Raw genomic sequence first — 24,131 nt, 5'->3', positions numbered from 1 at the left:
GAGAAAGTAAAAGGAGGAAAAGTAAGTTAAATCAGTTGTAACCACTCCGTGTCCCAATCCCTGGGATGACAGAAGTGGGAGCTTTACAGTGATGAAGAAAAATCAGTCCCAGTCCACTGACACTCACAGACCATTTCACTGCCGTCTTCCTCCATATATTCGACTTACTCTTTCTGCAGGATCAGATCCATCCTGTTAATGTCCCTCAAAACAAACAGCAGGTGATGCAAATACTCAGCAAGTCAAGGCAGCATCTGTGTAAACCAAAGCAGGGCTAACGCTTCAGCTCATGGAGACCGCAGAATTGTGGACATCGACAATCTTCCAAAAGGTGTCACCACCAAATTGCTGAATAAATTGCCATCTTTTCACTCCTGAGTTTGAAATGATAGAATTTACCTTGTTTAAAAGGAGTAGAGAGTGTGGTTCTGGAAAAGCACAGCAGGTAGCATCTGAGGAGCAGGAGAATTGATGTTTCGGGCAGAAGCCCTTCATCGGGTATGTGGCTTGTTGGCCTGTTCATATCAAGTTCTCAAAATAAACGCATGGTTCAGATACAGCGTGACTGTGCAGGCTTCCATCCTGCGGTGAAAGGACGGCACCCTCAGTCTCCAGGGTCTCCCTCAGAAGAACAACTGCACAGGATTGACATCGGTTTATTGATGTGGAGCCTCGGGAATGAAGCTTGTGGGCCTGGATGGGGCAGGGAGATAAAAGGGGGTGGGGGGCTGTGGGGAGGGGTGTTCTTGGGGGAAAGCAGTTGAGAGTGTAATAGGTAGATGAAAGTGAGGGAGAAGATGATAGGTCAGAGAGGAGGGTGGAGCAGATAGAGGGGAAAGACAATGGACAGGTCAAGAGGGCAGTGCTCAATTGCAGGCTTGGGACTGGGATAAGGTGGGGGGGGGCGGGGGGGGGGGGGGAATGAGTTAACTGGTGAAATTCACATTAATCCCCTATGGTTGCTGGGTCCCAAGACGGAAGATGAGGTGTTCTTCCTCCAGGTATCGGGTGGTTAGGGTTTGGTGATGGAGGAGGTCCATGACCTGCATGTCCTTGGTGGAGCGGCAGGGGGAGGTGAAGTGTTCAGCCACAGGGCAGTGGGGTGGTTGGTGCGGGTGTCCCAGAGATGTTCTCTGAAGCGATCTGCAAGTTGGCGTCCTGTCTCTCCCTGATGTAGAGGTGACCACATCGGATGCAACGGATACAGTAGATGACATTTATGGAAGTAGAGGTGAATTTCTGTCGGATGTGGAAGGATCTTTTGGGGCCTTGGTTGGAGGTGAGGGGGGAGGTGTAGGCACATGTTTTGAAGTTCTTGCAGTGGCAGGGGGAGGTGCTGGGAGTAGGGTGTGGACTGGTGGGGGGGGTGTGAGGGCATGGATCTGACAAGAGAGTTGCAGAAGGAATGGTCTCTCTGAAATGCTGACAGGGGTGGGGAGGGAAATATCCACTCCATCTTCCTCTCCGGCCTATCACCTTCTCCCCCACTTTCATCTACCATCACATTCCCAGCTACATGCCTACCAGCCCACCTCCTCCCACTTGTCTCTCAGCCCCCAGGCTTACCAGCCTCATTCCTAATAAAGGGCTTACTCCCAAAATATCGATTCTCCTGCTCCTCGGATGCTGCCTGACCTGCTGTGCTTTTCCAGCACCACTCTGACTCTGATCTCCGGCATCTGTAGTCCTCACTTCCTCCTTGTTTAAAAGGACTCTGACAGCTTTAGCGAGCTTCGAGGTGGGAAGGGAACTCAATGAAGTGGGTAGTGATGGATCAGATGAAGGGCTTTTGTCCAAAACGTCGATTTTCCTGCTCCTTGGATGCTGTCTGACCTGCTGCGCTTTTCCACCACCACTCTCATCTTGACAGTGATGGATCAGAACCAACATTCCCTACCTTGTCTGTATTAACCCCAAACTTCAGCTTCCTGCCCCACCACTATTAGAGTCCTAAACAGGTGTGGACGGGCTGTCAGTTTGAAGGGGAGAGGGAGGTGACTGCATGACCAAGGAACTAGACATAGGGCAGGGGGTGGCCCTGACAGACAAGTTTCTGTCCTTTCTTCCTGCACCCACACCCTCCTCTGCCCATGACCCCCAACCCAGAAATCTCACCTAAACAACTCCCTGAGCTCTCCCGCCAAGGAGTCTGGGAGTATTCCCACAGTGAGTTCTAAAGCTGTCAGCCTCTAATTACCCCAAGAAGAGTCATTGAGTCATTCAGCATAGCACAGGCCTTTCGACCCATTCAGTCTGACCCAACATATCCATATTAAGCCAACTATCCCATCCTTGGCCTGTGAATGTTCAAGGCTCATCCAAGTACTTTTTAAAGGCTATGAGGTTTCCCACCTCAACTACCCTCCCGGACAGTACATTCTCCACTCTCTGGGATAAAATGTTTTTGCAGAAATCTGCTCTAAACCTCCTGGTTTTCATTTTGAAGTTATATCCCCTTGTTATTAACCCTTCGATTAAAGGGACAACCTGTTTTCTTTTCACCCTGTTAATGCCACTCATAATCTCGACACTTCAGTCTGGTCCTCACTCACCTTCTCTGTTCCAAAGAAAACAACCTGAGCTCATCCAGCCTCACTCCCTCGCTAAACTGCTCCATCACAAGCAGCATCCTGGTGAATTTCCTTCACACTCCCTCCAGTACGATCCCATCCTTCCTATAGTTCAGAGACCTGAACTGCAGCCAGATTGAATTTGAAACATTAACTCTGTTTTGCTCCTCTCTATGTTCCATCTCATTTTTTTTCCCATTGCACAGTCCTCCAATGTCTGCGTGCGGCTATGATTGCTCAGCAATGGGCAAGTCAATGTTGACATTGGTGCTGTAGCTCTGAACAGCTCTGCAGCTGAGCTCTCCTCAGGTGCTGCCAAACCTGCAGAGTTTTTCCAACACTTTCGGGTTTATTTCAGATTTCCGACATCTGCAGTGTTTTGCTTTTATTTAAATGGGCTGGAATTGTTTATTTTGGAACAGTGGAGGAAGAGGGGAGATCAGATGGAGGTGTGTACAATGATGAGGGGCTGGGATAGAGTGGATCAGACAGAAAGAGGTATCAATATCTGGTAAGTTTAAAATAATCGGTGGAAGGAAATTGAGACAAAATTATTTTCACCCAGGGGATCTGGAAATTGCTGCTTGAAATGATTAGATTAGATTAGATTCCCAGCAGTGTGGAAACAGGCCCTTCGGCCCAACAAGTCCACACCGACCCTCCGAAGAGTAACCCATCTAGGCCCATTTCCCTCTGACTAACGCACCTAACACTATGGGCAATTTAGGATAACCAATTCACCTGACCTGCACAATTTAGACTGTGGGAGGAAACCCACGCAGACATGGGGAGAATGTGCAAACTCCACACAGACAGTTATCCGAGGTTGGAATTGAACCTGGGACACTGGTGCTGTGAGGCAGCAGTGCTAACCACTGAGCCACCAAATGATGATCAAGGCAGAAATCCTCATCAGATTTAATATGCACTTGACATAATGTAACCCGCAGAAACTGTGGACTGAGAGTTGAAAAACGGTTAGCCTGATGGCTGTTTATTAGCTGGTAAGAAGTCAGTTTACCTCAGTTGGCTCAAAGGTTAATGTGTGATCCCAATGGTGTGGGTTCAATCCCCACACTGGCTGAGGTTACCAAGAAGAACTGGTACTCTCAACCTCTCCCCTTACCTGAGGTGAGGTGGTCTGCATCACAACCAGTTATCTCTCTCTCTCTCTCTAATGAGAGAACAGCCCTATAGTCTGGTAAGACTATGGTGACCTATTACTATTGGCTGATAAGGATATGATGAGCCAAATGGCCTCTTTCTGTTAAAAGGTTCCTGGCCACCCCTGTATCCTTAAACTGTGATCCCTGATGACGGACTCCCCAATCATCAGGAACATCCTTCCTGCGTTTACCTGTCTAGTCCTGTTAGAACTTTATAGGTTTCTACGAGATCACTCCTCACTTTTCAGTGAATATAGCCCTAACCAATCTGATATGGAGACCCTTAATCAAAACAGTCTCTGACTAAACTCAATATGACAAAATAGAGGAGAGATATGAAAGCAACTCACTATCACCCAAAGCAAGTTGATGCTCTTCTGCAGTTCTGAGAGAGAAGGTCAGGGTCAGGGGATTATAATACCTTCACACCAAGCAGATTAGGACCCATCTTGTGTTCAAAGCTCAGCCTGTTGAGATCCAAAAAAGATACTGTTTATTTAAAACACTAATGATAAGAATTGGGATGTACTGTTTCCCCGACTTTGCAGTCCGGTATGATGCCTACTGTGGGCAATCTAATTACATTAAACAAAATGAAATAAGGCACTGGTCTATAAAGCTGCTAGAATAACTTTTAAAAAATATTTTTCAAAAGATTATGCATATTTAGTTTTAAGCATTTCAAGTAGTTCACAGGAAGTAAATAATGAAATAATTTGCTTATGTTTGAGTCATGGCATCACTACAGTTTTGGACAGTTACTGCTTTAGAATCTGGCCATCAAATTTCTTTTCTTCTTGGGTCAGCATATTCAATCGTTAATTTACTAATTTAAAAAGACGTCTAACGTACTTTCTGCTCTGTTATTGAAAACTGGGGATGGAAGTGTTTAAAAAAAATAGAAACTTCCTGCTATAGGAAAGATGCTGTGAAATTTGAAGAGTTCCAAAACGATTTACAAGGATGTTGCCAGGGTATGAGCTATAGAGAGAAGCTGAATAGGTTGTGGCTATTTTCCCTAGTGCATCAGAGGCTGAGGGGTTAGGGTACCCAATGTTTTTTCCCCAGGGTGGGCAGTCCAAAACAAGAGGGCATAGGTTTAAGGTGCGGGGGAAAGATTTAAAAGGGACCCAAAGTGGCCATGTTTTCACACAGAGGGTGGTACGTGTATGGAATGAGCTGTCAGAGGAAGTGGTGCAGGCTGGTACAATTACAACATTTTAAAGGCACCTGGATGGGTATATGGAGAGGAAGAGAGAAATAGGTCAAATGCTAGCAAGGGTCTGTTTCCATGCTGGAAAAGCACAGCAGGTCAGGCAGCATCCGAGGAGCAGGAGAGTCAATGCTGCAGGCATTAGCCCTTCATCAGGCATGAGACAGGAGTTTGCAGGGGTTGATTGGAGTAAGTTTGTTTGCAGGCAAAGGGACCTCTGGCAAGTGGGAGGCCTTTCAGTGTGAGATAACTGGAACTGGAGGTCTATATGTTCCTGAGAGGGTGAAGGGCAAGTTTGGCAGGAATAGCAAACCTTGGATGACAAGAGATAAGGAGGCTTTGAAGAGAAAAAAGGTGTGGCTCAGGTACATGCAGCTGGGATCAAGGGAATTTATGGAGGTATTCAGGAATTACTGAAGAAGGAAATCAGGAGGGCAAAAGGAGGCAGAAGATAGCCTTAGTTGAGAAGATAGAGGTTCTTTAAGTATATTAAAGGAAAAAGAATAACTAGAGGGAGAATAGGGCCCCTCAATGACCAAAGTAGATGTGTATGTGTGGAACCCCAGGAGATGGGTGAGGTTCCCAATGAATATCTCTCCTGTATTTACCGTGGAGAAAGGCATGAGGACTTGGGAACTTGGAGAAGTTACTGTCATACCTTGGGGACAGTCCATATCACAGTAGAGGAGGTGTTGGATGTATTAGAATGTATGATAGGTGAATAAATCTTCTTGTCCTGATGACATATATCCAAAAACACTACAAGAGGCTACAGAAGAAATTGCGGGATCCCTGGCTGATATGTTTGCATCATCGTTAGTCACAGGTGAGGTCCTGGAAGATTGGAAGGTAGCAAATGTTGTGTCCTTATTCAAGAAGGGCTACAAAGAAAAGCCTGGGAACGATAGACCAGTGAGTTTAATATCTGTGGTGGGTAAGTTACTTGAGAAGGTTCTGAGAGATAAGGTTTACATGCATTTGGAAAGACAAGGTTTGACTACGAGTAATCAGCCTGGCTTTGTGCATGGGAGATCATGCCTCACAAATTTGTTAGAGTATTTTGATGAAGTCACCAGGAAGGTTGACGAGGGCAGGGCAGTAGACATAGTCTATATGGATTTCAGTAAGGTCTTTGATAAGGTTCCACATGATAGGCTGCTCTGGAAGGTTAGATTGCATGGAATCCAGGGTGAGCTGGCAAATTGGAAACACAATTGACTTGATGGTAGAAAGCAGAGGGTAATAGTGGAAGCATGTTTGTTGGATTGGTGACTTGTGACTAGGGGTCAGTGCTAGGCCCAATATTGTTTGTTATCAATATAATGATTTGGATGAGAATATACAAGACATGATTAGTAAGTTTGTTAATGACACTAAATTAGGCGATATCGTGGACAGTGAGAAAGGTTATCAGAAATTGTAGCAGGACCTTGAGCAGCTGGGGAAGCAGGCCGAGAAATGGCAAATGGAGTTTAATATAGATAAGTGTGAGGTCTTGCATTTTGGAAAATCAAATCAAGGTAGGAGTTTCATGGCGAATGATAGTTGAAGGAGTGTAGTGGAACAGAGGGACCTTGGAGTTCAGGTGCAAAGTAGAGTCTCTGAAAGTAGAGTCCCAGGTAGACTGGGTAGTTAAGAAAGCTTTTGGCACACTGACCTTCATCAGTCATTCATTAAGTATAGAAGTTGGAAAGTTATGTTGCAAATGTACAGGATGTTGGTTAGTCCACATTTGGAGTATTGTGTTCAGTTTTGGTCACCTTGTTATAAGAAGAATGCTATTAAACTGAAGGGAGTGCAAAGGAAATCTACAAGGATGTTGCCTGGATTCAATGATCTGAGTTATAGGGACAGGTTGGACAAGCCAGGACGTTTTTGTTTGGAGCATAAAAGATTGAAGGATGACCTTATAGAGGTGTATAAGACCATAAGAGGCATTGACAGGGTGAATGCACACAGTCTTTTTCCCAGAGTTGGGGAATCGAGGACTCGCAGGCATCAGTTTAAGGTTAGAGGGAAAAGAACAAAAGGGAACCTGAGGGGCAACATTTTTACACTGAGGGTGGTACGCATATGGAATAAGCTGCCAGTGGAAGTGGTTGAGGCAGGTACATTAACAACATTTAATGTTAAGTGTGTACAAGAAAATTTTCTGATTCGGTATGTGGATGTAGCTACGACAGAAGGTGCAAAACTTGACCTACTCTTGGGAAATAAGGCAGGGCAAGTGACTGAGGTGTCAGTGGGGGAGCACTTTGGGGCCAGCGACCATAATTCTATTCGTTTTAAAATAGTGATGGAAAAGGATAGACCAGATCTAAAAGTTGAAGTTCTAAATTGGAGAAAGGCTAATTTTGACGGTGTTAGGCAAGAACTTTCAAAAGCTGAGCGGGGGCAGGTGTTCACAGGTAAAGGGACGGCTGGAAAATGGGAAGCCTTCAGAAATGAGATAACAAGAATCCAGAGAAAGCATATTCCTGTCAGGGTGATAAGGAAGGCTGGTAGGTATAGGGATAGGGTAGGTGTAGGGTAGGTATAGGTATGTGGATAGACATTTTCGTCGACATGGACCAGTTTGGGCCAAAGGGCCTGTCTCCGTACTATTGGACTTTATCTATCACAAACACTATCACCTAGAAGGACAGGGGCAGCAGATATATGGGAACTCCACCTTATGCAAGTTCCCTTCCAAGCCACTCACCATCCTGACTTGGAAATAAATTGCCGTTCCTTCACTGTTGCTGGGTCAAAACCTGGAATTCCTTCCATAAGGGCACTTTAGACCAACCTATAGCACATAGACTTCAGCTCACCATCACCTCCTCAAGGGCAACCCAGCCAGTGAGACCCACATCCCATGAATGAATATTAAAATAAAAGTAGGATCAGAGAGTTAGATGTTAGGGAGGGTATTAACTAAGTAGAGGAGTAGTCATTCAGCTTCTCAAGCATGTTCTTCCATTTAATGAGATCCTGATTGATCTGTGACCTATCTCCATATACCTGCCTTTGGCCCAAGTCCCTTAATACATTTGCTTAACAAAAAACTGATCTACCTCAGTGACGTCAAGCAGAAAGGCAAAGTGGCCTCTGCTTGCAATTTCCAGAGCTAAGGCAGTGGAATGCATTGATGCCAATGGTGGAATGATAAAAATTGGAAATGTTCAACAGGCACAAAGGGTCAATAATCTTTGCAATTCCCTACCTCAGTGAGCAACAGAGCCCAAGTCATCGAATATATTCAGGATGGAGTTAGATGGATCTTTGATTGACAGGGCATTGGAGGATTATGGGGTACAGGTTGGAACTTGGAGTTAAGACCACGATCAGAAAAACCATAATCCTATTGAATGGTGGAACAGGCTTGAGGGGCTGAATAGCCTCCATTATCTCTATTTCTTATGTGTATTAAGACACCAGAACTGGAAGAGGTTTCCAAGATTTCTCTTAAATAATTTTTTTCAAAATAAACTTCAAACAAAACTTTGCAAATTCCAAGACTGAAAAGACTCAATGACAGCCTTCAACTAAACTGATCGAGCTAACAGAAAGGTTAGCAATAGCTCCATTATATAACTCCTTCTTTTTAGCTCTTGCTTTCATTTCAATTTTATCTTCCAAAAGCATCATGCATCGTTTCTCTGTAGATTGGACAAAATTGAATAAGTGGTTATATGGGACACATTTTCTCTGAAGTGCATGGTGCACTTATGCATCTATTTTTAAATTGAGGTTGCAAATAGCCTGTTATTGTTAAAAGTAAAGCTAACTCTCACGATTTATAGTCACGATTAAGGAAGGAAAAAGTTGTAATAGATTGAAGGATAACACATGTGGATTAGTGAGATGAAAACAGCATTCAATTCTGAGATCCTAGCGAGATCGACAATTGTAAAGTTACCTTAGCTGTCTGCTCTCTAAGACACAGATTATAATTTTCTCGTACTTATACAATATTAGTTGAAAGAAATTATATTTACATTTTGTCATGCTCATTGTGCATTATTGATTTGAACTTATGAAGTATAAACCCAAAACGAACATGCTCCTGTCACACTCAATGGAGTTGGGGTGTCAGGTGACCTGCTCTGAACAGTAAGGGCAGTGAGCTGATTTTCATGTCTGAACAAATCTTGGTGAATTAATTACAATGCAAATGATGCATCCTGCGATAATGACTGTGTTTCCCAACTAATTACATATCCTGGCTTCAGAATATTGTCGCTGCTTCTACAAAGTTGGGGGCTAAAGGTCTAGTTTATCCAGGTGCTGTGTGGCAGAGTCATGTTAGCAGTGTGAGTTCAATTTCTGCACTGGCTGAGGTAACCAGGAAGGACTCTTCTCTCCCTCACCTGAGGTGTGGTGACCCTCAGATTAAATCACTAATTGTCGTCTCCCTTTAATCAAACAGCAGCCCTATGGTCCAATAGGATTGTGATAACTTTACCTTTAATGCAGACATTTATGGTGCAAAAGGAAGTGACCTAGCCCGTCCTGTTTTGTGCAAGACAAATCGAAAGCTTAAAGCAGTTATTTTTCTCCCTCAATAGCTCTTCCTCCGATTCAATAATTCATTCAATATTTCCTGCAGAGAGGCTGTGGGGCCTTGCCTCAACTCCTCCACATGGTAGATCATTCCATGTTCATCATGGAACTTGCAGTGATTGAAGTGGATGGCAATATTTAGGTACAGGACAGGATGGAGAACGGGATAGAAGGATATGTGAATAAGCTGAATGGGAGGAAAATCATGAGCAGCAGAAGGACACAAATAGCCTGTTTCTGTGATTCTACATAAACAAATACATGGAATTCCTGTACTGTGGAGACAAGCCATTCTCTGAACAGTATCCCAATCTTCCCACGTTGCCCCATATTTTCCATGGCTAATCCACCTAAGCTATACAATCCTGAGCACTATGACACAATTTTCTTTTAGCATGGCCATTCCACATAACCTGCACATCTTTGGACTGTGGGAGGAAACCCACAGACACAGGGAGAATGCGCAAACTCCACATAGGCAGTTGTCGGACACTGGAATCGAACCCAGGTCCCTGGTGCCGTGAAGCAGCAGTGCTATTATGCCACCACATGATGCATGCACAATAAAACTTCCTACTCAGTTTCTGTGACCTGTCGCACTAGTCATTATTTCCCAACATCAAAAAACATTTAAATATCTTTCAAGCCTCTTAGCTCATTCTGCCCAATGGAAACGTCTTATGCATATCAATTATCTCCTCATGACCAGCTTCCTCTCCCCACTGCCATTCTGATGAAACCATAATCAGCAGTCTCTATGGCTCGAATTTCATTTTCATCTTGTTGAATATAAAAATGTAGCTTTTTTTATTTTCAGATGAACAAAATGAATGGATTTTATTTTAGCTACACTTCACATTGCGAGTAAATCATGAATTACAAGTTGGAAGCTGAGTTGTTCTGCTTCTTATAAAAATCACAATTTTCCAATTTCAATCTCAAGATTCCTTAGACTTATTTATGCCTTATTTCATCATACAATGTGTTACAGCCACTTAAATGTTGGTTTACAATGCAATTTTAACATGAAATGTCGTACACAGAATTAACAGCTCATCTTCAAACTAACTAAACTTGGAGCAGAGGAGATTGAGGGGGGACATGATTGAGATGTGCGGATGGAAATGATGATTACAGGGGGGATGAGGCAACTGACTGCAGCACCATGGTGCAGGGAGCCATTCAAGTGAGGGGAGAGAAGAGAAATGTTGTTGTAATTGGGGATAGTATAGTTACCGGCACAGACACTGTTCTCTGTGACCAGGATTGAGAGTCCCGAAGGTTGTGCTGCCTGCCTGGTGCTCGAGTTTCGGGATATCTCATCAGGGCTGCTTGGAGAGGGAGGGTAAAGATCCAGTGGCCGTGGTCCACGTAGATACCGGCGACACAGATAAAACTAGGGCAGAGGTTCTACTAAGGGAGTATGAACAGCTAGGAGCTAAATGAAAAAGCAGAACTAAAAAGGGAATAATCTCGGGATTACTACCTGAGCCATGAGTTAATTGGCACAGGGTCAATAAGAGTAACAGGTAAATGTTTGGCTCAAAGATTAGTGTGGGAGAAATGGGTTTGTATTCACGGGACATTGGCACCAATACTGAGGAAGAAGGGACCCATTCCGATGGGACTGTCTTCATCTGAACCGTGCTGGAACCAGACCCCAGAGAATCACATAACTAGGGCCTTTAATTAAACTGGGGGGGGGGGGCGAGTTTCAGTTAGAGGGCAAAATACAAAAACCCAAGTTAAAGGAGGAGGTAAGAGTACAGAACTCAGGAGAGGTTGGCAGGTATGACACGGTGGGCATCACGGAGACGTGGCTGCAAGGGGATCAGGATTGGGAGCTGAATATTCAATGATATACATCCTATTGAAAAGATAGGCAGGTGGGCAGAGAGGGTGGGGTTGAAATTAAGACACGAAATTAAATCAATAGTAAGAATTGAAGTAGGGTCAGATAGTGTAGAATCTGTGTGGGTAGAATTGAGGAACCGCAAAAGTGAAAAAACCAGAGTTGGAGTTACGTTGAGGCCTCCAAACAGTAGTCAGGAGCTGGGGCGCAAGATACACCAGGAGATAGAAAAGATGTATAGAAAAGGAACACTTATAGTGATCATGGGGGATTTCAATATGCAGGTAGACTGGGAAAATCAGATTGGTAATGGATTGCAAGAAAGGAATTTGTGGAATGTCTATGAGGTGGCTTTTTGGAGCAGTTTGTGGTAGAGCCCACTAGGGAACAGGCAACACTGGATTTAGTGTTGTGCAATGAGGCAGATTTGATAAGGGAGCTTAAGGTGAAGGAATCTTTAGGAAGCAGTGGTCATAATATGATTAAATTTACGCTGCAATTTGAGAGGGAGAAGAAGGAATCAGAGGTAACGGTATTACAGCTGAATAAAGGCAACTACAGAGGCACGAGGGAGGAGCTGGGTAGAATTGACTGGGGGAAGAGCCAAGCAGGAAACACAGTGGAACAGCAAAGGCAGGAGTTTCTGGGAGTAATTCAGGAAACACAGCAGAGATTCACCCCAAGGAAAAAGAGGCATGGTACAGGGAGGATGAGGCAACCCTGGCTGACTCGGGAAGTCAGGAATAGCATAAAAGCAAAAGAGAAAGCATGTAATGTGGCAAAGGGCAGCAGGAAACCAGAGGATTGGGAAGTTTACAAAGACCAACAGAGCTGAAAATGTGTTGCTGGAAAAGCGCAGCAGGTCAGGCAGCATCCAAGGAGCAGGAGAATCGACGTTTCGGGTATGAGCCCTTCTTCAGGAATGCTCTGATCTCCAGCATCTGCAGTCCTCACTTTCTCCTAAAAGACCAACAGAGAGCAACAAAAAATGAAATAGGGAGGGAAAAGATTAAATATGAGGGTAAGCTAGCCATTAATATAAAGGAAGACTGTAACAGTTTCTTTAGATATATAAAGAGCAAAAGAGAGGCATTTTCCAGCACTTAGCCCGTAGTCTGGCCATCGCAAATGCACATAAAAATCTTTCTTCAATATTATGAGGGGTTTTGCCTCTACCACCTTAGAGACAATAAAACTGCAGATGCTGGAATACAAAGTAGACAGGCAGGAGGCTGGAAGAACACAGCAAGCCAAGCAGCATCAGGAGGTGGGGAAGTCGATGTTTTGAGTATAACTCTTCTTTAGGACCTTAAGTAGAGTTATAACTGAAATGTTGACCTCTCCACTTCCTGATGCTGCCTGGCTTGCTGTGTTCTTACAGATTCCTGCCTGTCTACTTTGTATTCCAGCATCTGCAGTTTTTTTGTCTCTAAGGTGGTAGAGGCAAAAACCCCTCATAATATTGAAGAAAGATTTATATGTGCATTTGCGATGGCCAGACTACGGGCTAAGTGCTGGAAAATTGGAATGGAGTAGTTAGGTGCTTGTTTCTGGCTAGTGCAGACCCGATTGAGTGGAGGGTCTTTTTCATAGAATCCCTTCAGTGTGGAAGCAGGCCATTCAGGTCCACAATGCACCTCCAAAGAGCATCCCACTCAGAGCCACCTCCTTTATCCTCTATCCCATGGTTAATCCATGGCCTGCCTGCACATCCCTGGATACAATGAGCAATTTTTGCATGGCCATTCCACATCTTGGACTGTGGGAGGAAACCAGAGAATCTGGTGAAAGCCCTTGCAGACATGGGGAGAATATGAACCCGGGTCCCTAGCACTGTGAGGCAGCAGTGCTAACCACTGAGCCACCATGTGCTATACATCTCTATAACACAGGGAAAAAGAGATATTACTGAAGACTGTTGACCTTTGGAGCTAGAAGTGCCACCTATTTATGGCATTTGCTCATGGAGATCAGAGCTGGAATAATATCTGCATTAACATTCACTACAGGAACACCAAAATAAAAGTCTTTACACCTACACTTGTTAATGTTTATGAATCCATTTTTGGAAGGTTCAGAGTCCTCCGATCTACACTGTGCATGGAAATAATCTGAGTGCTTTGTATTAGAGTCACAGGTCTCAAAGCAGAGAAACCAGTAGCCTCCTATATTACCACAATAACTCATTGGCAATCCCTCGCTAATGGGTTTATTCATCCACCTCGGAAATTCCATGTTACTACTCATGGGTTCTGTGGGGCCAATCCTACAGCCATGTTCCGAACCATACATTTGACAGATACTTCCGGGGGGAAATGGTCTTTGGCCTTGAAATCATGGGCTTCCTTTCCCTGTTTCCTCTCCCACATTTCCTGTTACCGATGATTGTTCTCCAAGAATCGCACTCATACATACGGGAGCTTCCTCCAAGGTAGTTTCTTCTGATCGAGGGTCTCCCATCCATCTATATTGCATTTCTTGACAGAAGTCATCAGGGAATCTTTGAAGTATTTCATTTGTCCTCTTCTCGTTTGGTTGCCTTCCTTGAAATGGGTGAAGAAAGATGGCAAGGTGACTCAGTGGTTAGCAATGCTGCCTCACAGCACCAAGAGCCTCGGTTTGATTCCAGCTTTGGGTGACTGTGTGGAGTTTGCATGTTCTCCCTGTGTCTGCGTAGGTCTCTGTTATGTGGACCAGTTTCTTCTCACAGCCCAAAGATGTGCAGATTAGGTGGATTGGCCTTGCTAAATTGTCCAAGGATGTGCAGGTTAACCATGGTAAGAACCCTGTCTGGGGTTACGGGATGGGGTAGGTTTAGATGGGAGACTCCAGAGGGTCAGTGCAGACTCAATGGGCTGAATGGCCTCTTTCTGCACTGTTCTATGATTTGCTTTTGTGGTCAGAACTCAAGTATACTACAACAATGACAACAGTGCTTCACAGGGTACTTAACTGGTTGTAAAAAGCTCATCATGATCCTGAAAAGTGCTATATAAATGCAAGTCTATCTTTCCTCTAGGCCATTCGGCCCTGGAGTCTGCTCTGCCATTTGGTGAACTCTTGGTTGAACATTACTTCTAACTTCATCCATCTGTATTGCTTCTTAATACCCCATGTAGCCAAAAATTACTGTTCTTCACTTGAAAAGTATTCAACAAACAGGAGAGAATTCTATGCTTCTACCACCACTTACATGAAGAATGTCTGGCCTGAATGACCTGCATCTGATTTTAAGGTTGTGTCTCCTTATTCTGAAACACTTCACTTCTTTGTCAACTATGTCCATTCTTTTCAAAATCCTAAAAACCTCAATAAAATCACCTTGTTAGTTTCCCTGTGTCAGGGAATGCAAACCTCATTTCCCTTCATAATCTAACTCTTGGAATTTTGCTAAGATTCTGGTTAGCTTTATTCCTCATATTCAAAGATAATGACCCACACTTTATTGTTTTTTGAAGCTCGCTATCATAGGCTTCGTCCAATGTATCTGATTGCATTGTAGGGGCTCATGCCCTGCACAGAAGGAATTGGGAGCAGTGGGTAGTGTTCTCAATTCCAAGTCACGTTGTGGCTTTAAATCCCACTCCAGCCTTGAGCAGGAAATCTAGGTACTGTGGCACCAGGGTACTGCTGCACTTTCAGAGATACTTTCTTTCTTAAACCAAGGAGAAAGATCCCAAGACACTATTTTGAAGATGAGCAGGGAATTTCTCCAGTGTCCTGGTCAACATTTACCCCATGATCAGCCCCAAACTTGCCCATCTAAAACAAATGATCAGGTTTACTGATTCCATTGCTTGTTTTGGGGGCTTTTACACAAATTAGCTGACAATTCCTTACATTGCAAAAGTGACTGCATCTCAAAACAATACTTAAAGCACTGCAAAGTGCTTTGGGATGCCCTGAACATAAGAACTATTCAGCCCCTCTAGTCTGTCCTGCCATTTAATACGATCATGGTTGATCTAATCTCAGCCTCAACTCCACTTTCCAGTCCACTTTCCATAACCTTTTAACCCATTACTTCTCCTTAAATTTACTAAGTGTCCCAGCATCCACCACACTCTGGGGTAGGGTCTCTGTGTGACTGTATGTGAGTGTTAGTGTCTGTGTGTGTGTATAATGTGTGTGCGTATACTAAGATGAGTATATGTGCATGTGAGTATTGGCGTGTGTGGGTGTGTCAGTGTGCACGTGTGGGTGTGTACAAGTGTAAGTGCCTCTGTGTGCGTGTATGTGTGAGTGTGTGTGTCTGAGTGAGCATGTGTATGTCAATGAGTGTAAGTGTGTGAATGTAAGTGCCTGTATGTGAGTGTGAGTGTATATGAGTGCATGTGTGGAACTGTATATATCTGTGTGACTGCAGATGTGTGTGTGAGTCAGTGTTATGATGATGCTGCTCCTTTAATAAAGTTATTTTGCTCTTATTTATGACCTAGAGGAAAGATAGACATGCATTTATTTTCAGACAGGTTGTAAAAGACACAAACTCAGAAAAGTCTGGGGTTGAAGAGTTTTAGAGCCAAGTTGATTATAGCCATCAGATACTGCCTCAGGTAAAAGGCTTTCAAGTTAAAAACAAAAAAAAAACACTTATACAATGAGAGAAGATTGGCCATTTCTCCCAGCTCAGCTTTTCTCTAGTTTAGGGTTTAGATTAGAGTGGTGCTGGAAAAGCACAGCAGGTCAGGCAGCATCCAAGGAGCAGGAAAATCGACATTTTGGACAAAAGCCTTTCATCAGGAATAGACGTATACTCTCTAGTGTAGCTTGGTTTTAGCACAGTAGAGTTAAAAAAGCTGTCGGACCTGAAAGAAACAGGTCCAGGCTGATCCTCCTCTCTCTTTGGCTTCTCTCCTGTAAGACCTTGGGCTTGATTTTACCTTTTGTGCCAAGGGGTGTTTATGGGGATTGTTGCAAGTATTGCAAACAGCATCGTTAAATTGGGATATTGTGTTGGGCTTTCAGATTTGTTCAGTTATTTGATATTCTGTTCTCTTTTGTGTTTCAGTCGGTAATCTTGTAAATAAATTCTGTTTTGTTTAAAACTAAGTGGTTTGACTAGCTGCATCTCTCCTGGAATATCCACTGTATGCCTGCTTAAAACAATCAGCAAAATTAGGATATGGTCAACTTTCTTGAAATGTTTTGAGGGGGTCTGGTCTAGTCCATAAGTGTGTGCATAAATGGAAGTGTGTGTATAAGTGTAAGTATCTGTGTGTGAGCATGCGTGTGTGTGTGTGTGTGAATGTGTGCGTATGAGTGTGTGTCTGTGAGTGAGTGAGTGAGTGTGTGTATATGTGAATTAGTTTGTGTGAGTGAGTGTGTGAATGTGTGCTTGTGTATGATATATATAAAGCCCACTGGTTATGAAGGAAAAGAATGGAAGACACAAAAACAGGATTATATCAAAGGAAACAGTACAAATTAGTTTTAACAATGTATTCTACATAAATGAGGAAGCTTGACTCTATGGAATATTGCATGTTAGATATGACAGTCTGCACACATACAATCAGACAAACATCAATTGGGTATGAAGGACATCACTATAAGTATGGCAGAGTTGATAAGGGCCCACAGTTTATGAAAAATGTCAACGTTCTTTCCTATTCAATGAATCTTAACTGAGGATATCTATAGAAGGACTTGTTGACAATAGGAAATTGTCATTTAGCTCCTCTAGTCTACCCTGCCATTTGATTAGATCGTGATGGAGCTGCACCTCAACTCCACGGCCCAGCCTTTGCTCCAAATTGCCCATTGCTAACAAAGCTCTGTGTAAATCAGTCTCCAAAACTCCATTCCCTTTTATTATGAAGTGGTCGGGTATGGGCATTGCTGTCTGGGTCAGCATCATCCCAGTTTCCATGATCATTTGTGGGAGACAGATTATTTAAAATTCAAGACCTGTAGAAGATATGGATATTAAGGTTGCAGGAGCAAGAACAAGCAGATACCAGCATATGATTGATGAGTTGCAAATGCAAAATAAGGCATCGCCAGGCTTCTATGCAAGTGTATTGGATGAATAGATTGTGATAGCATGATGTGTAAGAGGATGGAAAGTGAGATATCACTTGACACATGGTTTTGTTTCAAGCCTGCAAAATAATGATCTGTCAAACTGTTGTGACATTCATACAAATTTAGGGAGTCTGAGTAACCCTTGTGGACAAATGATGTCATCCGCAAGCAATCATTAGCTGATTTAGAAGCTCACAGAAGCTGACCCTGTCAAGTCTTAATTGCTTGGAGTGAAGTTCATACAATTGGATTTTAAAAAAAGAACAACTGTGCCACATTTCCCAGCAAACAGATCTTTATCGTCTGTTTTCTGTTCACTTCGGTGACAGATTTCAGACCTTATAAGGTTTATTTTTGAAGGGAGTCAAATCGCAGCATTCAGCGAAATCTGTAATTTTCAATGCAGTTACAAAAACCGTTCAAGGCTGAGAGTATAAGACATTTATTTGTTGTCAGAGAGACTTATTACAACTGGAGGAATTAGCACACATTTCTCTCACTATCATTCCAGAAATAATAGACAGGTGTGAACACCAGCAATCATTTTCAAATGATCAACGTTTCATTATGTTTTGAGATTAGATTATAAATCAGGAACAAACAGGTATCAAGTGAAGGAGGTACGTTTTATCATTGTCTGGCCTTACATTGGGCCCTTGGCTATCAGTTTGGCAAGGGGAGCATGGGCATTTCAGTTTCTCTGAGCAGTTTCCCTTTAGCCCCTGGATTGTTAAGCATTCAGTTTTAAGGCATGAGGAAGGGGCATCAGTTTCCAGTGGAATCATTTTCCATTTCTAACTGACCCTGTTCATTGTTTGCAGGTAGTCCCTGACTCATGAACATCCAAGATACAAACACTACTTACAAACAAGATCCCACATTATTATTAATCATAGAATCCCTTCAGAGTGGAAGCAGGCCGTTCAGTCCATTAAGGTTACATTCACCTTTTGAAGAGCATCCCACCCAGACTCCTACCCTATGCCCACAGCCCTGCATTTCCCATGGCTAACCCACCTAGCCTGCACATCCCTGGACATTATGGGCAATTTATCACAGTCAATCCACCTAATCTGCGCATCTTTGGACTGTAGGAGGAAACCAGAGCATCTGGAGGAGGTACGGGGAGAATGTGCAAACTCTACACAGTCACCCGTGGGTGGAATTGAAGCCAGATCCCTGGCACTGTGAGTCAGACGTGCTAACCACCGATCCACCGCGTAGCCCCAAACGAATTGTCAGGATCTAACATTCACTCGATTTATGAGCGGTTATTTTATATTGAACTGTATTGTGTTCCAACTTGCATCCAAATTGACTTGTGAGTGCACTCGAGAGTGGAATCTGTCTTCACCCAGGGACTGCTGTATATCAGGAATACCAAACCAAATGGAGTTCTATATTAGACATGGGCCAGTAGTGATAACTTTTGAGGAACGGTCAGGGAACTGGTGTAAAGAATGAGAACAGCAAAGAGAGATTTGGAAAATTCAGAAACCTCGAGCCAATGGAGAAAGATCAGCCACATATATGATATCAACAAGAACAAATTGGAACTTCCTATATCCAATGCTCATTTCTCAATATTCAAACCTACAGTCAGTTCTGCTATAATTTGTGCTCGTTTTTAACATGAATTGGCTTTAACGCGATTGTAAAATTTAGACCATTATTTGTAGAACATAAACTTTCCTTATCTGTATTGGCTATAACACAATTCCGGTTCCATTAGTTTAAATCATGTGGCTATTGCGCAATTTTTATAACTCGAGATCCCATGAGAACAGAACTATTGCATTATATCACAACCGACTGCATTTCTACACCATTTCAGAGATGTGAAATACAATTGGATTTATCCAAAAATAATTCCGAGCATCCACGTTTATACTACTCGGCTTAATAGATTATGCCCAATGATCACTTCTTTCATGGAGAGCATTGTCAAAATTAACAGGTCAGTTCATATCTGTCCATGAATCAAGGAGGTAGTGGTCACTGTACAACATTTAGGCCGGCCCTCCAATGTAGTGCTGAGGGAGTGCTGCACAGTTTAGGGCTGTGATGCTTTGGGTAAGATTTTAACATGCCTCTCCACTCAAATTCCAGGGAATTTCTTTCAAGAGTAGACCATACACCCTGGCATTTTAACTAATATGTGTCCTTCGGCCAACACAACAAGAACTGGTAGTACAGACTCAGCAGGCCAAAGTTCTATGAACTGATTCTCACTGTATGCAAATTGGTTGCTGCATTTCCTATATTACAACAGTGAATGAACTTCAACAGGACTTAATTGACTGGAAAACATTCTGGGAGGTGAGGTCAGGAAAGCTGCTAAATCAATGCAATTTTTAAAAATTTCAAACACTGCGACACACTGGAATCTGGTGCAAACCTTGCTATCCAAAGAATTAAACCCAATCTATTGGACTTAGAATCAGATGCTCTGTGCAATAGTTGGAAGTGTTACTGTAAACAGTTTCAAAAGACACCAATTAAGTTGTTGGGTCTAGTGAAATGTTATCAGTTCAATCAATTCCACTTTGACGTTTGCTGGAGGAAATGTGAATGAATGTCGACAATTCGTTAAATGATGCTTTAATTGAATTTTTCCAATTATGTGTTTAGTCCTTGCCCCAATGGAAGTGCAATCTCTAAATGTTGTTGACAGTCCAATTTAAAATTCTTGATTCACATCACATTCTCATAATTACATCAGAAGAAGCATGGCTAATCGATCCCACTTAATATCTGCTCGCAAACTGAAGACTCCTCCTAGTGGATTGTTGCTGAAGTGAAGTGCAAAATATCCAATTGCTATAATAGATCACCAGTGGCTGGGTACATGATAGGGATGTGGGCCGATCCACATCAGGAATGTCTGCAATTGCTCACCTCCGACTTGTGGAATAGATAGGAGCTAATTCTGTCATAGCAACATTGAGAAGATGATGGTTGGAAAGGTTGGAGCCGCATTCTACTGCCCTATCAAATCAATGGAAAGTCCCAGTGAAAGATTCTGAATGATTCCTGGGATTGGCTCAAATTCATAATTTCATAACTGGATAGCTGATTAATTCTATAGTGTAGAATTCTCTGCGCTCTCTTGCGTGGTGTGTACAACAGCAAAAAAGTCAGGGAGATATGGTAAGGATGGGAAAAATCAGAATCTTGATGTCTAAAATTTCCTAAAGATTTAAAGGACAACAGTCAAATCACTCTACAGAGCATTCACTACCTTATTTCATTAGCAGTTTATTATTAAGCTAATTTGCTTCATCTATATGAAGCTTCAAATTCTCTCTAACCCTTCTCTAGCTCTATCGTTAAACCTAACCCTTTCACTTCCAATTCACCGCTCTTTTCCCGAGAATCTAGGCCCTACAAATTCCCAAAATGAAAGTCGCAACGGTTACCCAGCGACAGCAACTTGTCTTTGCTTACCAGAACCTTCATCCGACTCTGCCTTTACCTGAACATCCCAACATGCACCCCTCAGGCCTTCGTCCATGAGAATCAGCATCAACAACTCCCCAGTCTCACCACATCATCTTGGGCTGCTTTCAGACCACTTCACATCATTCCAGACTTCCAGGATTTTGCTCCAGACCTCAGGGACACCTATAACTTGCATGCTTCTGCCAGGTAGCACTGTGTGCCAGGATACAGGCCCATCTCAGACAGCAGCACAGGGTACATATGATGACTGTGACCTTCATTACTCAACACTCATTCACTCTGAGCTCACTTAGAAGCTGCCAGTCTCTGTGGCTTGCATCATTTTCGTTAGCACAGAGAGAGAGACACAGGCAGCTGCTGCACTGAATGGTCATGGGCCTGCACATTGCTGGACATAGTGGCATGGTGTATGGCCATTAAATTAGCAATCCAAAGGCCCAAGTGAAGGCTCTGGGTTCAAATCCCACCATAGCAGCTAGTGGAATTTAAAATTAATAAATAGATCTGGAATTGAAGGCCTGCCTCTATGATGGTGACAATGTTTTATTGAGGTATGCCTCTTGATTAAACTTAAAAATATAAGCCACAAGTATTAAGATAGCCTGGAGCAGTGTTTTGTACAGGAATAAGACAGTGCTATTTTCTGGGTCAGGAGACTGGAAGAAGCAAAAATGGCCTTTAGTAGAGTGATATGCTCTTCTTGTCGGATGTGGGCATTTAGGGAGAGTTTATGTGTTCCTGAGGATTATATCTGCAATAAATGCCATTGGTTCCAAATCCTATCAGATTGAATGGATCAAAGCAAATTACTGCAGATGCTGGAATCTGAAACCAAAAATGAGAAAATGCTGGAAAATCTCAGCAAGTCTGGCAGCATCTGTAAGGAGAGAAAAGAGCTGGCGTTTCGAGTCTAATTGACCCTTTGTCAAAGCTTTGATAAAGGATCAGTTAGACTCGAAACGTCAGCTCTTTTCTCTCCATACAGATGCTGCCCGACTTGCTGAGATTTTCCAGCATTTTCTCGTTTTTGGTTTGAGATCGAATGGATCAGTTGGAGAGACAATTCGAGGCAATGAGGAATTTACAAGAGAAAGGGAATGTGATGGATGGCAGTTATAGGAAGGGAGAAAAGTCACAGATAGTCACATAGATAGTCACATAGATAGTCACATAGATAGGTTGACTCTAAGAAAGGTAAGAGAGGTAGGCAGGTAGTGCAGGAGTCTTCTGTGGCTATCCCCATTTCAAATAAGTATGGGACCCAAGGAACTAATGAGGAAAGAGATCAATTTAAGACTGGTACTGTTGAGAAAAGAAGTAAGTCAAACAGTCAGAGCAGGCAGGGACAAAGCAGAGAAGAAAGTAGAACTGATAAATTAAACTGCATTTATTTCAATGCAAGGGGCCTAACAGGGAAGGCAGATGAACTCAGGGCCTGGTTAGGAACATGGGACTGGGATATCATAGCAATTACAGAAACATGGCTCAGGGATGGACAGGACTGGCAGCTTAATGTTGCAGGATACAAATGCTACAGGAAGGACAGAAAGGGATGCAACAAATGAGGGGGAGTGTCGTTTTTGATAAGGGATAGCATTACAGCTGTACTGAGGGTGGATATTCCTGGAAATACATCCAGGGAGGTTATTTGAGTTGAACTGAGAAATAAGAAAGAGATGACCACCTTATTTGGATTATATTATAGACCCTCTAATAGTCAGAGGGAAATTGAGAAACAGATTTGTAAGGAGATCTCAGTTATCTGTAAGAGCAGTAGGGTGGTTATGGTAGGGGATTTTAACTTTCCAATATAGACTGGGACTGCCATACTGTCAAGGGTTTAGATGGAAAAGCATTTGTTAAGTGTGTACAAGAAAACCTTGTGATTCAATATGTGGATGTACCAGAGAAGGTACAAAACTTGACCTAGTCTTGGGAAATAAGGCAGGGCAGGTGACTGAGTGGAGGAGCACTTTGGGGCCAGAGACCATAATTCTATTCGCTTTAAAATAGTGATGGAAAAAGATAGACCAGATCTAAAAGTTGAAGTTCTAAATTTGAAGTGGGCTAATTTTGACAGTATTAGGCAAGAACTTTCAAAAGCTGATTGGAGGCAGATGTTCGCAGGTAAAGGGACGGATGGAAAATGGGAAGCCTTCAGAAATGAGATAACGAGAGTCCAGAGAAAGTATATTCCTGTCAGGGTGAAAGGAAAGGCTGGTAGGTATAGGGAATGCTGGATGACAAAAGAAATTGAGGGTTTGGTTAAGAAAAAGAAGGATAGACAGGATAGATCAAATGAATCCTTAGCAGAGTATAAAGGCAATAGGAGTATACTGAAGAGGGAAATCAGGAGGGCAAAAAGGGGACATGAGATAGCTTTGGGAAGTAGAGTTAAGGAGAGTCCAAAGGGTTATTACAAATACATTAATGACAAAAGGGTAACTAGGGAGAGAATGGGGCCCCTCAAAGATCAGCAAGGCGGCCTTTGTGTGGAACTGCAGGAGGTGGGGGAGATACTAAACGAGTATTTTGTGTCAGTGTTTACTGTGGAAAAGGACGGTGACATCTTGAAAAATGTCCATATTACAGAGGAGGAATTGCTGGATACCTTGAAATGCACAAAAGTGGATAAATCCCCAGGACCTGATCAGGTATACCCTACAACTCTGTGGGAAGCTAGAGAAGAGATTGCTGGGTCTCTTGCTGAGATATTTGTATCATCGATAGTCACAGGTGAGGTGCCGGAAGACTGGAGGTTGGCAAACATGGTGCCACTGTTTAAGAAGGGCGGTAAGGACAAGCCAGGGAACAATAGACCAGTGAGCCTGGATGTAGGCTTGCTCACTGAACTGGAAGGTTCATTTTCAGATGTTTTGTCACCATACTAGGCAACATGTTCAGTGAGCCTCCAGACAAAGCACTACTGATGATTCCTGCTTTCTATTTACATGCTTTGGGTTTCTTTGGGTTAGTGGTGTCGATTCCAAAATCGGGTCCACGTTAATGTGTTTGTTGATAGAGTTCTGGTTGTCCCAGTCGAAGTGGTGTCCTTCCTCATAATAGTGAAAGAGGGTCATGTCGTTTTGTGGCTAGTTGATGTTCATGTATCCTGGTGGCTAGTTCTTTTTTGTTCTACTGGGACAACACACCCATCCTAGAACAAGCCAAACAGAGACACACACGAGAATTCCTAGAAGCATGGCATTCCAGCCGGAACTCTCTCAACAAACACATTGACTTGGACCCGATTTACTACTCCCAGAGAAAAAGAACAGGAAATGTCATCACCATAG

The sequence above is a fragment of the Chiloscyllium plagiosum genome, chromosome 40 (genome assembly GCF_004010195.1).
Source record: "Chiloscyllium plagiosum isolate BGI_BamShark_2017 chromosome 40, ASM401019v2, whole genome shotgun sequence".
NCBI classification, from domain to species: Eukaryota; Metazoa; Chordata; class Chondrichthyes; order Orectolobiformes; family Hemiscylliidae; genus Chiloscyllium; species Chiloscyllium plagiosum.
Note: the sequence above shows the minus strand (reverse complement) of the source record.